A 15,159-nucleotide genomic window follows, 5' to 3' on the forward strand; every position below is an offset into this window, starting at 1 on the left:
AAATTAACTCTTAAGTTGTACAAGTTAGTCACTTTTAGCACATCCATAGAGTTTGTATGACTATCTTCATCATCTAATCCAAGAACATTTTATCACCCCAAAAAGAAACCCTACACCTATCAGCAACCACTCCCAATTCCTCTTAACCCTGCCAACCCTAAGTAACTTGAATTTACTCTTTGTATCTACAGATTTGCATACTCTAGGCATTTTTTATAAATGAAATGTGGTCTTCTGTGACTGGCTTCTTCACCTAGAATAATTTTTTCAAGGGCCATCTGTGTTGTGGCATGTTTTTTTTATTGCCAAATAATACTCTGTTGTAAGGATATAACACACTTTCTTTATCCATTCATCTGTTTACAGGCATTTGGGTTGTTTCCACTTTTGGCTATTGTGAATAATGCTGCAATGAACAATTGTGTATAGGTTTTTGCATGAATGTACATTTCCAATTTTCTTGGATCTATGTATAGGACTGGAATTACTGGGTCATACAGTAACTCTATATTTAATACTGGCCTCAAATAATGAGTTGGGGAGTGTTTAATGTAATAGCCTTTAAGAACTTATTTTGTGTAAGCTTTACACATGTTTTCTTAATCCATATGACACTCCTGAAAAAAAAAATACTGTGTTCAAGATTTTTGATGATGTAGAATATGTTGTGCAGACAGCACAAATCATTAGTTCAAGGTCATAGATGGTAATTTTCAGGACTAGGATTTGAATCTCAGGCTTGTCATGATCTGAAGCATACAATTTTCATAACAAGCCATTTTATTTCACACTTTACTTTCTTCCTCATAGTTCTTTTCTACCCTCATCTCTGTAATAGCTGCACCCATACTCTCCGGTCCTACAGAATTCTCATGAAAACTCTGTTCCACCAAGTCCTACTTATTTTACTTTATTTCCTTCATCCTCTTCCACTCGTATCAGGCTCAGCCAAAACTTTAGTGTCTTTTTTTGATTTGGTTTGTTTTTAGCTATTTTTACATTTTAATAGCCATCCTCTTTTTTTTCTTTTTTCTATTAGGAATAAGTAGGTGGGAGAGGGACAGAGAGAGAGGGAAAGAGAGAATCCCAAGCTGGCTCCCTGCTATCAGCCTGGACCCCCACTTGGGCTCTACCTCCCCAACAAGAGATCATGACCTGAGCTGAAATCCAGAGTTGGAGGCTTAACCCACTGAGCCACGCTGGCACCCCTGACAGTTTTGTTTTTAAGGTTAACATATACAAGTCCCAAAAAAGTCTTGGGTGAGGCTCCTCTCTTCACTGTGGTGAAGTTCAGTCATGCAAGACACTCTACATGGGACGCAGTCTCACCATTTCCACCTCTAGACTACATTTCCCAGAAGTTCTTTCGGCTCTAATCAACTTCCGTGGGAACCCAGCAACCTTTTTCTATGTTTAGGAAATATGTGGCTCCCAGGGACTGGCAAGCTCCATGGAGGAAGCTTATCTCCAGGATATGTGGGCTGTGTCCTGTGGGAGCCTAACCTGGAGACTGAGCGTGGATCTGGACGGCCCCTTGATGCGATATGGAGAGGGGAGCAAGGATATTGGCTTCACCCAGGTTTTTGCGCCTTCAGGAAATCGAAACACCAGGCGCCATCTTGTCTGAGCCGACTCCTTCCGGACTACATTTCCCAGAGGCCTCGCAAGAGCAGGGCCGCTCCTTCACTCGCTAGCCCGACCGTCGGCCTCCCGGGAAGGGTAACTGCAAGGTGAGCGGCCTAAGTTTTGGGGGGCTCCACCAGGCTGCGCAGGTGCGTCCGTAGGTTGACCGGGGCAACCTGAAGGTGCGGTCTAGGCGGGTCCGTAGTCTCGGCAGGTGTGACTTGGTAGGACTGGGGGAAGGGGCAAGAGGAACAGGATTCCATGTGTACGACTGTGACCTTATGTGACTGTGCGGCGTTCTGTGTAGGGGTGTGATTGTCTCTGTGGTGGGTGTGTCATTGCGACTGACCATGCGCGGACCTCTGTTTGCAGGTGTAACTGGAGATGTCAGTTGTAAATGTGTGGTTCTGACTGTGCTGCTCTGTGTGTCGGTGTGGCTGTCCCCATGGTAGGTCTGTGATAGTGTGCGTTCGTTTTGTGTGACATTGTGTGTAGGAGGTGGGGAGTGTACAGAACTTGTGATTATGCGACTATGACTGTTGCCTGAGGGGTGTATGTGTATGTGTGGTTGTGGTTTATGAGCGTTAACAAAACTAAGCCTACTGCATATCTGTGACTATGTGAGGATGTGTAAGTATGAGCATGTAATTTTTTGTGGCACCGTGTGTGCAGTTGGAGGGTGCCTGTCATTGTTGCCAGGGTGGCAGTGTGCGTTGTCCCAGTGGTTGTGTGAGGTCAAGACAAGATTTTGGTCTTGGACAGCAGAGGCTTCTCCCCTTCTGACATGCTCAGACTGGAATGCTCCCAACAGCATAGACTCTGATCTCTCTCCATGAGTGGTAGGTGTGAGTCCAGAGCTACTACTGCTCTGGTCGTTTGGGCCACAAGGAAGGCCTGGCATCTCATGATTCCTTTCTACTTCCTCAGCTCTGCTCTTCTCAGATAGATCCCCAGAGGAAGAAGGAGGAATGGCTGTTGACCAAGCCAAATAAAAGGTGCGATGAGGTTTACTTTTTGCTTTTCTTCTGGTTGGCCTTGTTTAACATAGACTCATCAAGTGACCTGGTTCCTACAAATTCTCATTAAAAAAAATGATGAGATGCTGTAGGGTGGGCACACAATCCCAGTATTCTCCATCATTTCCGTCTACATAGTGTTCACATATTAATTTAGAAAATAGCTCCATTTCTCCTATGTATTAAGCTTTTGCTTCTTTTAAACACACACACACACACACACACACACACACACACACACACACACCCACCCACCCACCCACCCCATGATTAAAGAATTTGGAAAATGGAAAGTTACAGAGAGCAAAAGTAAGCTCCTACTACCCAGATATAACCGCTGTCAATATTTTCGTCAATTTCCTCCTAATACATTTCCTTATGTACATACAGTATACATTATTTTCAAGATTGGAATCTCATAGCATTCATCATTTCATATCTTATGTTTTCAGGAAAAATTTATAGCTGTTATATAGTTAATTTTTCCTTTGTTAAAAATTCCTAAATATTAGATACACAAAAGTGCTTAAAATATAGACATTTTAAGAAGTAATTATAAAGGGCACCTCTAATATAACAGGAACCTGTGTCAGCCCTCCAGTAGCCTCTATTAGTCCTGCCCCAAGAATAAACTTCTTTTTACCTCTTTAAGTAACTCTGACTTTGGTGATAATGTATTTTCTTGTTGATGTTTAAAAACAAAAAAAAGTTTACCTCATATCTACACATCCTTAAGCAATATAGTCTAGGTTTTCCTTTTTAACTTTATAGAAATTAAATTCTGCTGGGTAGTGTTGTTTTGAGTCTTGTTTTTCCTCACAATATTGTATTTCTTAGACTTACCCTTATTGTTATACCACAGCTATATGTTTAGATATTGGTTGTTTCCTGTTTGGGGCTGATTTGAAAGGGGTGCTCTACACATATTTTTATAAGTACTCTGGTGCACATATGCATGCTTTCCTAGGGTAGAAACATACAAATGGAATTGCTAAGCCAAAGGATATGTGTATATCTTCAAATTTACTAGATAATACTGAGCTGGTTTTCAATATGGTTGTACCAGTTAAATTCCTACCAGCAGTTTATAAACATAGTCATCTGTTTTCTCTCTAATACCTTGGCATTTTAATTTTTTTCTCTGCAGATACGAAGGTATGTCATATTGTTTTTAGGTATAAAATACATTACAAAAGTAGAGAAATCAAAGAATATACGACTTGATGAATTTTTTTAAGTAAGCATATTCATTTAACCAGATCCCAAATCAGATTAGGAAATAGAACGTTACCAGCATTCTAGAAGCCTGATTCTTGTCCCACCCATTCACTACTCACCTCTCCCAAATATAACCATTATTCTATCTTCTGCAGCCATAGATTAATTTTCCCTGTTCTGGAATCTTATATAAATAGTACCACACAATTTGTGCTTGGCTTTTTTTGTTTAACATTTTATTTCACATGTAATATGAATGTAATATGTAATAATATTATGTAGTATGAATATGCAAGATTCATCCATGTTGCTTCATGTAGTTGTGGGTCATTCATTATTATTGCTGTTTAAAATTACATTGTATGAATAGAACACAATTTATCCATTCCATTTTTTTTTTTAATGTTTATTTATGAGACAGGGAGAGACAGAGCATGAACGGGGGAGGGTCAGAGAGGGAGGGAGACACAGAATCTGAAACAGGCTCCAGGCTCTGAGCTGTCAGCACAGAGCCCGATGCGGGGCTCGAACTCATGGACCGCGAGATCATGACCTGAGCCGAAGTCCGACTCTTAACCCACTGAGCCACCCAGGCGCCCCTATCCATTCCATTATTGATTGGCATTTGAGTTATTTTCAAGATTTCAGATTGGGCCTATTATGAACAAGGCTACTCTGAATATTCTTGTACATGTCTTTTGGTACACATATGAATGCACTCTGTTGGGTATATCCATAAGAGTGCAATATTTGTGTTGTAGGTTATGCATATATTCAGCTTTAAAATACACTGATAGTTTTCCTAAAAGATTTTTATCAATTTACACTCTCACTTCATTGTATGAGAACCGACTTTAGAACAGAAGCTTTGTTAGAAAGAAAAATAGTTTATAATAAAAAGGTCAGTCCGCCAGTAAGATATCACACTCCTAAATGTACATACCATTGTAAAGTGTTTCAGATATATTTGACAGAACTAAAAGATGTAGTTGGACAAATCACAATCATAGTTGGGGATATTTAGCACTTTTCTCACTTTTCACAGCACTTCTCACTGACAGAACAATCAATATAAAACCAGTAAAGTTGTATAATATTGGAACAGCGTAATTGACAAATGACCTACTTGACATATGTGGAACAATGTACCTTACAACTGCAGTATACATTATTTTCAGATGCATGAGACATTTATCATATGCTGGACCATAAAGGGAATCTCAATAAATTTTAAAGGACTGAAATAATACTGTATGTTTTCTTTTTAAAAAGTTTTAAAAAGTTTATTTACTTTTTTTTTTTGAGACAGAGTGAGTGGGGGAAGGGCAGAGACAGAGAGGGAAACAGAAAATCTCAAGCAGGCTCTGTTCTGTCAGCCTATAGCCCAACACGGGGCTCAGTCCCACAAACCATGAAATCATGACCTGAGCTGAAACCAAGAGTCAGACACTTAACCAACCGAGCCACCGAGGTGCCCCCATACCGTATGTTTTCTGATCACAGTGGAATTCGGCCAGATGTCAATAACAAAAAGATGCCTAGAAATATCCGCAATATTTGGGATTTAAGCAATGTATTTATAAATAACAAGTGACCCACAGAAGAAATTGCAATGGAAATTAAAAAATATTGTTAACTGTACGACAATGAAAATATATCACAATGTGTGGTGTTGCTAAAGCTGAACCTGAGGAAAATATATAGATCTGCTAGTAAACAACATTGAAAAATTAGTGATCTAACTCAAGATGTTAAGAAAAAGTATACTAAAACCCAAAGAAAGCAAAAAATGGGAAATAATAAGAATTAGAGCTCAAATAAAAATTTATGTATATTGAAATACAAAATGAATGTACAATAGAGAAAATTAATAAAGCCAAAAATTTTGTCTTTGGAATTAATAAAACTGATAAACCTCTAGAAAAATGTAAAGAAAAAAAAAAAGAAGACACAGATTACCAAGTCAGATGGGAGAAAGGCTGAGTTCTCACTTAATTCTTGGTTCATACCTGGGACTTAGTTGCACAATATAAGATGATTAGAACCTGAGCCTAGTGATCATCATGCTGAGTCCCTTTTTATACTTCATCAGACATGTACATTTCTGCTTTTAATACAGATTTCTATTGGATGTGATGTGTGTTTAAAGTTTTGCATGGTCTGCAATGTCATCACAGCTCATTGTCCTGTCATGAAGATGTACTGGGCTAGGCTAGGTGTTCTTAAAAAGAACTAAATCTTCCTAATTAATATCACTATTTAATTATTCGGGGTTTAATTTTGTTAATAAAGTGTTTATTTCATAGGTGATAATAAGAATTGAGTTTGCAGTGAGCTCTCATTTGGGACATTCAGCTTATTATTTTATCATACCTTATTTCTATTTGGATTTGTGCGTGCCCACTTGTGCCGACTAACTGTGAAGTACCCTCTATCCAGGGTTATTGTGTGAGGCCACAGGTGTGATGGGTCCTTCCTGGTTTCAGTACAGTTTTTCCTATTTCGTTTTTTGGAAGGTGGGAGGGGCAGAGGGAGAAAGAGAATCTTAAGCAGGCTCCATGCCCAGCGTGGAGTGCGATATGGGGCTCCATCTCACAACTATGAAATCATGACCTGAGCCAGAATTATGAGTCAGTCACTCAACTGACTGAATCACCTAGGCACCCCAGTTTTTCCTATTTCTAAGGCTGTTTTTTTTTTTCAAAGTTCCTTGAGTCTATACTTTTCAGATTATATAGGTGGAAACAAGCACTTATACCAGAAATATAAAAAGATGAGAAAGAATACACATACCTATAATCACTAATTATGGCTAGTGAAAAATTTTTTTATTCACTCTCTTTTGCGCACTTTATATTTTTCTCTCACATGTTATTATGGACTTAAAGCATTTTTCAATGTTTTAATCAACTGTTGGTTCTTGTAGACTCCATCATAATACAAGGAGGAGTGGCAGGAGAGGTATTCATAGTATATTGTATAAATTTTCACTGTGTGGCCAATGAGGGCCCCCTTTAGGAGTCTTTTTTTTTTTTTTTAACTTTTATTTATTAAGTAATCTCTACCTGCAGTGTAGGGTTTGAACCCCCAACCCTGAGATCAAGAGTTGCATGCTCTACTGATGGAGCCAGCCAGGCTCCCCTTAGGAGACTCTTAAAGGGAATCCTTTCAGCAGAGCGCTTGATACTTTGAGAGTAGCATCTTTTGGCAGCAGCAGCAGCAGCAGCAGCAGCAGCAGCACATGCCAGTTTTGTTTCTGCTCTAAGACATGGAGTCAGCTACTATTCAGGAACCCTCTTTTCTTTTTTCTTCACTTCTCTCCTTTCCTACTTGGAATTGAATAAACGACCAAATACAAAAGACTCTCTTATACCTGAGAGTTTATGTTGAGCAAAAGTGCTGCTATTGTTGGGCTACTTTAAGTGGCGCCAGAGCTCAAAAGTTTTTTTAAGGTTTAGTTAGTGTTCACATTGATTTTTTTTTTTTTTTTTTTGGCTTTCTTGTGGTAAGTCATTTTTTCAACCTTCAAAACTTTCTCATACTTTGATAGATTATTGGGGGCAAGGGGTTAGCAGTTAATTGAGGAAGTAATTAAATTTGAGATATTTCCCCAAGAAATGTCTATTATGGAATAGAATTTTTATTAAAAAAATTTTTTAAATGTTTATTTATTTTTGAAGGAGAGAGAGAGAGACAGTGTGATGGGGGAGGGGCAGAGAGAGAGGGAGACACAGAATCTGAAGCAGGCTCCAGGCTCTGAGCTGTCAGCACAGAGCCTGACACGGGGCTTGAACTCACAAACTGCGAGATCATGACCTGAACCGAAGTCGGACGCTTAACCGACTGAGCCACCCAGGTGCCCCAAAATTTGCTTTTTTAAAATGATCAAACAAGACTTAAATTTTATATTCGGGTGGGCACCTTCTTCCTCAGGAAAGGAGCTATGGGCACAACAGGTATGTGCCCCTGTTAAATATTAGCTTCATTACACAGTGATTGAAAACTCCAATGGTGACTCTGTGATTTCATAAGACTATTAACTTTCCTTATGACTCTATTTACCTAAAAATTAGCAGCCACAAGAGTAGGAGAGTTAGAATACAGATAGTATTTTTTCAAGATTAGCACTCAGTGTTTTGAGCAGGTTTACTCTAGATTAAAGTAATATGGGTTGTACAGGTGAAAAAATGAACTGAATGCCTGGAGTTTACTAAAGAGAATCAAGATTAGTGTCAGTCTCCCCAGTTTTATTGGGCCTATGCCCTTTCTGTCTTAATTACTTCCATCATCCCTTCTCCCAGCCAAAACCATGCAAAGATGTGCTGGTTCCCCTGTCCCATCAGCCATTCAGAATATTCATACCACCCTCAATTTCCTTGTCCTTAATAGGAAATAGAGTTGTTGCCTCTTCCAACATGAATGGGAATGCCTTGGGGAAAGTAATGGACTGTCGTGGAAATTACATTAAGAAAGCATTCTAAAGAACTGGGTTCTTTTTTTTTTTTTTTTTTTTTTTTTTTTTTCAATATATGAAATTTATTGTCAAATTGGTTTCCATACAACACCCGGTGCTCATCCCAAAAGGTGCCCTCCTCAATACCCGTCACCCACCCTTCCCTCCCTCCCACCCCCCATCAACCCTCAGTTTGTTCTCAGTTTCAAGAACTGGGTTCTTAAAAGCTAACTTCACTCAGCATCTTTAGTCATAAGGAAAATGTAAATTAAAACCACAGTGAGATGCCACTTCATAGCTACAAGGATGCCTATGATGAAAAAGATAATAACAAGATGAAGATTTTGAGAAATTGCTGGTGGAATGCAACATGGTTCAACTTCTTTAGAAAACAGTTTGGCAGTTCTTCAAAAAGTTAAACAGTTGCCATATGATTTAGCAGTCCCATTTCTAGGTATATACTCAAGAGAACTGAAAACATTTATTCACACAAAAACTTGTCCATGAATGTTCATAGCAGCATTACTCACTATAGCCAAAAAGTGGAAATAATCCAAATGCCCATCAATTGATGAATTCATAAACAAAATGTAATATATCCATACAATGGAATATTATTCAGCAATAAAAAGTCATGAAGTTCTGATAACATGCTATAACATGGATATAAAAACATGCTAAATGAAAGAATCGAGTCACAAGAGGCCACATATCATATGGTTCCATTTATATGAAATGTCTAGAATAGGCAAGTCCATTGAGGCAGAAAGTAGATTGGTGTTTGCTCAGGGCTGATGAAGGAGGGGAAAATGGAGACTGTAAATGGGGTTTCTTTTAGGGGAAATGAAGATGTTCTAAAATTAGATTGTGGTGATATACTAAAAGACATAGAATTTAAATTTTTTAAATGATTGACTTAATACAGTATGTTGAAGATTATCTCAATAAAACTATTAAAACAAAAATCACAGCTAACCTAAAATTAGTGGAGGAGAGTCTGGATTGGCTATGACTTGATAATTATTGAAGCTAATGGGTATATGGAAGGTTTTCATACTATTTAAACTCTACTTTTGTGTATGTTTGGAAACTTCTGTATTAAAAAGTTAAAAAAAAAATCCTCCAGAAATCATTATTGTGCTATATGCTAACTTGGATTAAATTAAAAACTAAAGTTAAAAGAAAAAAAAAAAAAGCAAAACTAACTTAAGGCCTAATGGTGAAATACCAGAAATATTCACAATAAAATCAGGGAGAAAGCAATTTCAGCAGTTATTATTTAACCTTTTTTGGTTTTTTTTTTTCTAAATCCATTAGAAAACTAGTACTTCATAGGAAATAACTAAAACACAATTGCTTTATTTTTTTCCTATAACTTCTAGTATCACGCTTCTCTAGGCCAGTTCATTTTCTGCCTATGGATAAGTGTTTCATTTATGGTTGGATAATAAACAGTCCTCTGGTTTCTTTCAGTCCAAAAATGGGTCTCATTTTAGTAATTAGAATGTTCATTTCACTGTACTAATCAATGCTGTGAACTTTTTAAAAAATTTAACCTCCTGGGGTGCCTGAGTAGCTTGGTTATGCGTCTGACTCTTGATTTTGTCTCAGGTCAAGATCTCATGGTTCATGAGATTGAGCCCTACCTCTTGGGGCTCCTCATGAGGCTCTGCATGGAGCCTGCTTAAGATTCTCTCTCTCTCCCTCTCTTTCTTCCCCTCCCCTGCTAGCACATGTGCTCTCGCTCTCTCTCTCTCAAAAAAAAAAAGATAAAACTTTAACCTCCTGGGTCCTTGAACTGGAAGCTTCCAGTGAAAAAGCTTGATGATTGCTTCTCTTTTTTCTCTGTCACACTAGACAACTCCTTGAAGTAGGAAGCAGCAAAAAGAGAGGAAAAGAAAAATCTTAATTGTATGGATGCTTATTCTCTGTTGCTTTGGGCCATGTTCAGATCTGTCTACTCCTTTTTTTTTTTTTTTTAATGTTTTATTTATTTAACAGAGAGAACACAAGCAGGGGAGGGGCAGAGAGAGAGGGGGACAGAGGATCCAAAGTGGGCTCTGCCCTGACAGGGTGATAACAGTGAGCCTGATGCAGGGCTTGAAGATCTCTCAAACCACGAGATCTTGACTTGAGCCGAAGTCAGACGCTCAAACAATTGAGCCACCCAGGCACCCCACATCTGCCTACTTCTAAGGAGAGGGCAATGGCTCTACTCCAGGTAGCTGCTTACAGTTCCTACATTCAGGCTTTGGGCATCAGTCCTCCATGGAGCTCTTCTCTAGAGCTGGAAATCCTTTTGGTAGGTTTAGAATAAACCTAGACCTTTGCCCACTCCTACTGTGGGGCCCATATCTAGTCCCAAGAGGGTATCAGGCCCCACAGTCTTTGTGCTTTCTAAACTCTGGAACATAAGGAAAGTTTTCCCAAGAACTCCTGTCACATTCTACTTGGAACCCTGGTGGCACTTGGGTCCTACTTTTCTGTCCTTGTGAGGTAGGAGAAATAACAGAGCACAGCAGTGCTTTCCAGAAATAGATCTTTCTCTCAAAGACAGCCTTCTCTCATACATGCTCCAATCTCCAAAATACCTTTAGAATAGATGTTGAATTGAACCAAAGGCACACAGTCAGTTTGCAGTCAGCTCCTTTTGCAGGACACATAAGATGGCCAGGGTTCTTACTGTGGAATGGAGAGTTTCATGGTCCCTGTTGTCTTGTTCTTCTCCAGGGCTTCTCCTAAACTGGGAATGAGAGAGGCATAGTTTAACATCCTATTACAGACTGAAAACTAGTACAAACAATAAGAGAATTCAAAAAGGTACACAGTCAATATCCAGAAATGAATAGAACTTTGTATACTTAAAAATAGATGGAAGATATATTGGAAAAAGTATAACAATAAGTAAATAATAATGTATATGTATAACATATTTATATATAACATAATAAATATAGGGGCGCCTGGGTGGCTCAGTCAGTTGAGCATCCAACTTTGGCTCAGGTCATGATCTCAGTTTGTGAGTTTGGGCCCCATGTCGGGCTCTGTGCTGATGGCTTGGAGCCTGGAGCCTGCTTCAGATTCTATGTCTCCCTCTCTCTCTGCCCCTCTGCCGCTCGCTCTCTCTCTCTCTCAAAAATAAATAAACATTATAATATAAATATGTAATTTTAGATAAATATTGTGTTCGTTAATTTATATACTTATAATTATTATATTACATGTGCATTAATTACTGTACTTACAATGTATACATATAATTAATAGCAGCCACAAAAATAGTATAAAATACCCAGGAATATCTGAAAAAGAAGTGAACATGATACATATGGAGAAAACTTCATTGTTCCTGAAGGACACAAACATTGACTTGAATAAATTGAAAAGTATTCCGTGTTCTAGGAAAGCAAGACTCAAAATCATAAAGGTGTCAAAACTCCTTAAAGTTAACGTATTCATTTTATGCAGCCCCAAGAAAAATACCAGTACCTTTTTTTTAAAATGATTTATGCTCATATGGGAAAGTAAGTCAGAATATCACGAAACTTTTGGAAGAGATGAGTAATGAGGGGTTATTTTTAAATTTTTATTTGTATTTATTTATTATTATTATTTTTTAATGTTTTAACATTTATTTATTTTTGAGAGACAGAGAGAGAGCAGGAGCAGGGGAGTGGCAGAGAGAGGGAGACACAGAATCCCAAACAGGCTCCAGGCTCTGAGCCATCAGCACAGAGCCCGATGTGGGGCTTGAACTCACGAACCATAAGATCATGACCTGAGCCAAAGTCGGACGCTCAACCAACTGAGCCACCCAGGCGCCCCTATTTATATTTATTTTTTAATTTTTTTAGAGAACGTGTGCAGGTGGGGAAGAGGGGCAGAGAGAGAATCTTTTTTTTTTATAAGTTTATTTATTTTTGAGAAAGAGAGAACACAAGCAGGGAAGGGGCAGGAGAGGGAGACACAGTATTTGAAGTAGGCTCCAGGCTCTGAGCTGTCAGCACAGAGCCCAGCGCAGGACTCAAACCCATCAACCGTGAGATTATGACCTGAGCCAAAGTTGGATGCTTAACCGGTTGAGACACCCAGGGGTCACATAGAATCTGTCTTTTATGGATTTTTTTTAACGTTCATTTATTTTTGAGACAGAGAGACACAGCATGAATGGGGGAGGGTCAGAGAGAGAGGGAGACACGGAATCTGAAGCAGGCTCCAGGCTCTGAGCTGTCAGCACAAAGCCTGACACAGGGCTCGAACTCACGGACTGTGAGATCATGACCTCAGCTGAAGTCAGATGCTTAACCAACTGAGCCACCCAGGCGCCCCTTTTATGGATTTAAAAAAAAAAAAGTTTATGTATTTTGAGAGAGAGAGAGCATGAGCTGGGGGCAGGCAGAGATAGAGGGAGAGAGAAAATCACAAACAGGCTGAATGCTATCAGTGCAGAGCTCGACATGGGGCTCAGTCTCACCAATTGTGAGATCATGACCTGAGCTGAAATCAAGAGTAGGATGCTTAACTGACTGAGGCACCCATATGCCCCCATTTATTTTTAATCTAGACAGTCTGGCTTCAGGGTATCCAAGGTTTTTTGTTTTTTGTTTTTTAAAGACTTTATTTTTTTAGAGCAGTTTTAGGCTTATAATAAAATCAAGAGGAAGGTACAGAGTTTTCCCACATATGTCCAAAGCCTCCTCGTTCATTATCAACATCCCCCACCAAGTACATTTAGTACAACTGACGAACCTACACTGACACCCCATGATCATCCAAAGTTCACAGTTCAGATTATGGTTCATTCTTATACATTCTGTGGGTTAGGACAAATGCATAATGACATGTATCCATCATTATAGTGTCGTACAGAGTGTTTCAGTGCCCTCCAAGTCTTCTGTGCTCTACTTATTCATCCGTCTCCCAGTCCCTGGAAATCACTGTTCTTTTTGCTATCTCCATAGTTTTGCTTTTTCCAGATTGTTATATAGTTTGAGTCATACTGTAGCAGGATTCTTGCACAGAGTCGTGACACTGAGGCTTTTCTTTCCAGGAAGCAACTTTACTCCTGCAGGCACTGCTCAGTTGAGTTCATATCCAAAGAACTGAGCCCCAAATGCCACGTGCTGCAGTTTTTTAATATATTTTTACTTCTTTGTCTCCCATATATGGTAACACACAAACATGTAGTCTGATTAAGTGGTCTCATGTTACAAGGTCATTAGGGATGTTGTGAAGTACAGTAATAGCAAGATTGCCTTGAGGGTTTTTTTTTCTTTCCTTAGGAAGGGGACCTACCACAATACAGTCTGAGCCATTTTTCATATTGGCTTCTTTTACTTAGTAATATGCATCTAAGCTGCCTTTATAGCTTTTCATGGCTCTATAGCTCACTTCCTTTTATAACTGAATGATACTCTGTTGTCTGGATATGCCACAGTTTATTTAACCATTCACCTACTAAAGGTTCCAAGTTTTGGGAATTAGTAATCAAGCTGCTATAAATATCTGTGTGCAAGTCTTTGTGTGGACATAAGTTTTCAGCTCCTTTGGGTAAATATTATGAAGCATGATTGCTGGATCATATGATAAGAGGATGTTTAGTTTTGTTAGAAACTGTCAAACTGTCTTACAAAGTGGCTGTACCATTTTACGTTCCCACCAGCAATGAATGAGAGTTCCTGTAGCTCCTCACCAGCATTTGGTGTTATCAGGGTTCTGGATTTTGGCCATTCTAATAGGTATGTAATGGAAGCAGCCTTTTATTGAGACATATTTTTAAATTACACAACATATTTTTTAAATTATAGTAAATAGAGAGTGTGATGCTGGCCAAAAAATAAGGATGGATCACTGAATCAAAATAGAACCACAAATAAATCCAAACATGTATCATCTATAATAATGGCATAGCATTTAAATCAATGCTGTAGTCACCTGCTGTAAGGCTCACTTTTCCCCCTCCTTGTTTCAACATATCTAAAGTCAGGATATATCTTATACAGTTTTTTTTTTCTTTCTTAGTGGCATAGAAAATAATAGTGAATTTTAAGTCAGATATATTATTCACATGTGACTTTGATACACTTGGGTAGCCAGCCTCTTCTGTGAGAGAAATTAAGTAGGATTCTTAACTGATATATCATAAATTTATAATCTTATACTATAGTCTTTTATTAAATAATATTATACCAAAATAAAATAATAGTTGATTAAAGACCTAAGTGTTGAAAAAGCGTTAAAAAAGAGGAGTTAAAAAATTTTTTTTTTATGTTTTCCTTTTGAGAGACAGAGAGACAGGGCACTAGTGGGGGCAGAGAGAGAGAAGGAGACCCAGAATCTGAAGCAGGCTCTAGGCTCTGAGCTGTCAGCACAGAGCCCAATGCGGAGCTTGAACTCAAGAACTGTGAGATCATGACCTGGGCCCAAGTCAGATGCTTAACTGGCTGAGCCACCCAGGTGCCCCTAAAAAAGAGAAGTTTATATAAATATGCATAAGTCAGAAAAATTTTCTTACCCAAAAGCTATGAAAGTTGACACTTTGTTTTGCATGATAAACACACATAAGCAAAATTGTTTTTTTAAGAGCTACAGGGGAAGAATGAGGAGTGCCTTTGTGTATGGTGGGGGTGGGGGGTTGGTTTGGGGAGGTGGAAGTTGACAGACTATCTTCAGCTTGGGAAGTAAGAAGACTTGATTAGGTAAGTCTTAGTCCTTCTGATCGAAGCATACTGTGTTCTTGGCCAAACAGTATCATTTGGGTAAATGTGCCTGGGGACCTGAGTGAGGGCTGCAGAGGAGGGATCTGCTGAGGCAGGTCACAGCAGCTGTGTCTTGGGTTCAGAGCAACAT

General features: G+C 38.8%; 1 protein-coding gene across 1 annotated transcript in view; it reads left to right on the plus strand.

Moving 5' to 3' along the window:
• The window catches only part of LOC131500199 (uncharacterized), a 174,457-nt gene that overhangs the window by 69,959 nt on the left and 89,339 nt on the right, over nt 1–15,159 (plus strand). The window contains exons 3-4 of the mRNA XM_058709017.1: nt 1,418–1,730; nt 2,551–2,618. The gene's annotated coding sequence lies outside the window, so the exon portion shown is untranslated. The remainder of the gene's footprint in view (nt 1–1,417; nt 1,731–2,550; nt 2,619–15,159) is intronic.

This window comes from Neofelis nebulosa, chromosome 17 (genome assembly GCF_028018385.1).
Source record: "Neofelis nebulosa isolate mNeoNeb1 chromosome 17, mNeoNeb1.pri, whole genome shotgun sequence".
Classification (NCBI taxonomy): Eukaryota; Metazoa; Chordata; class Mammalia; order Carnivora; family Felidae; genus Neofelis; species Neofelis nebulosa.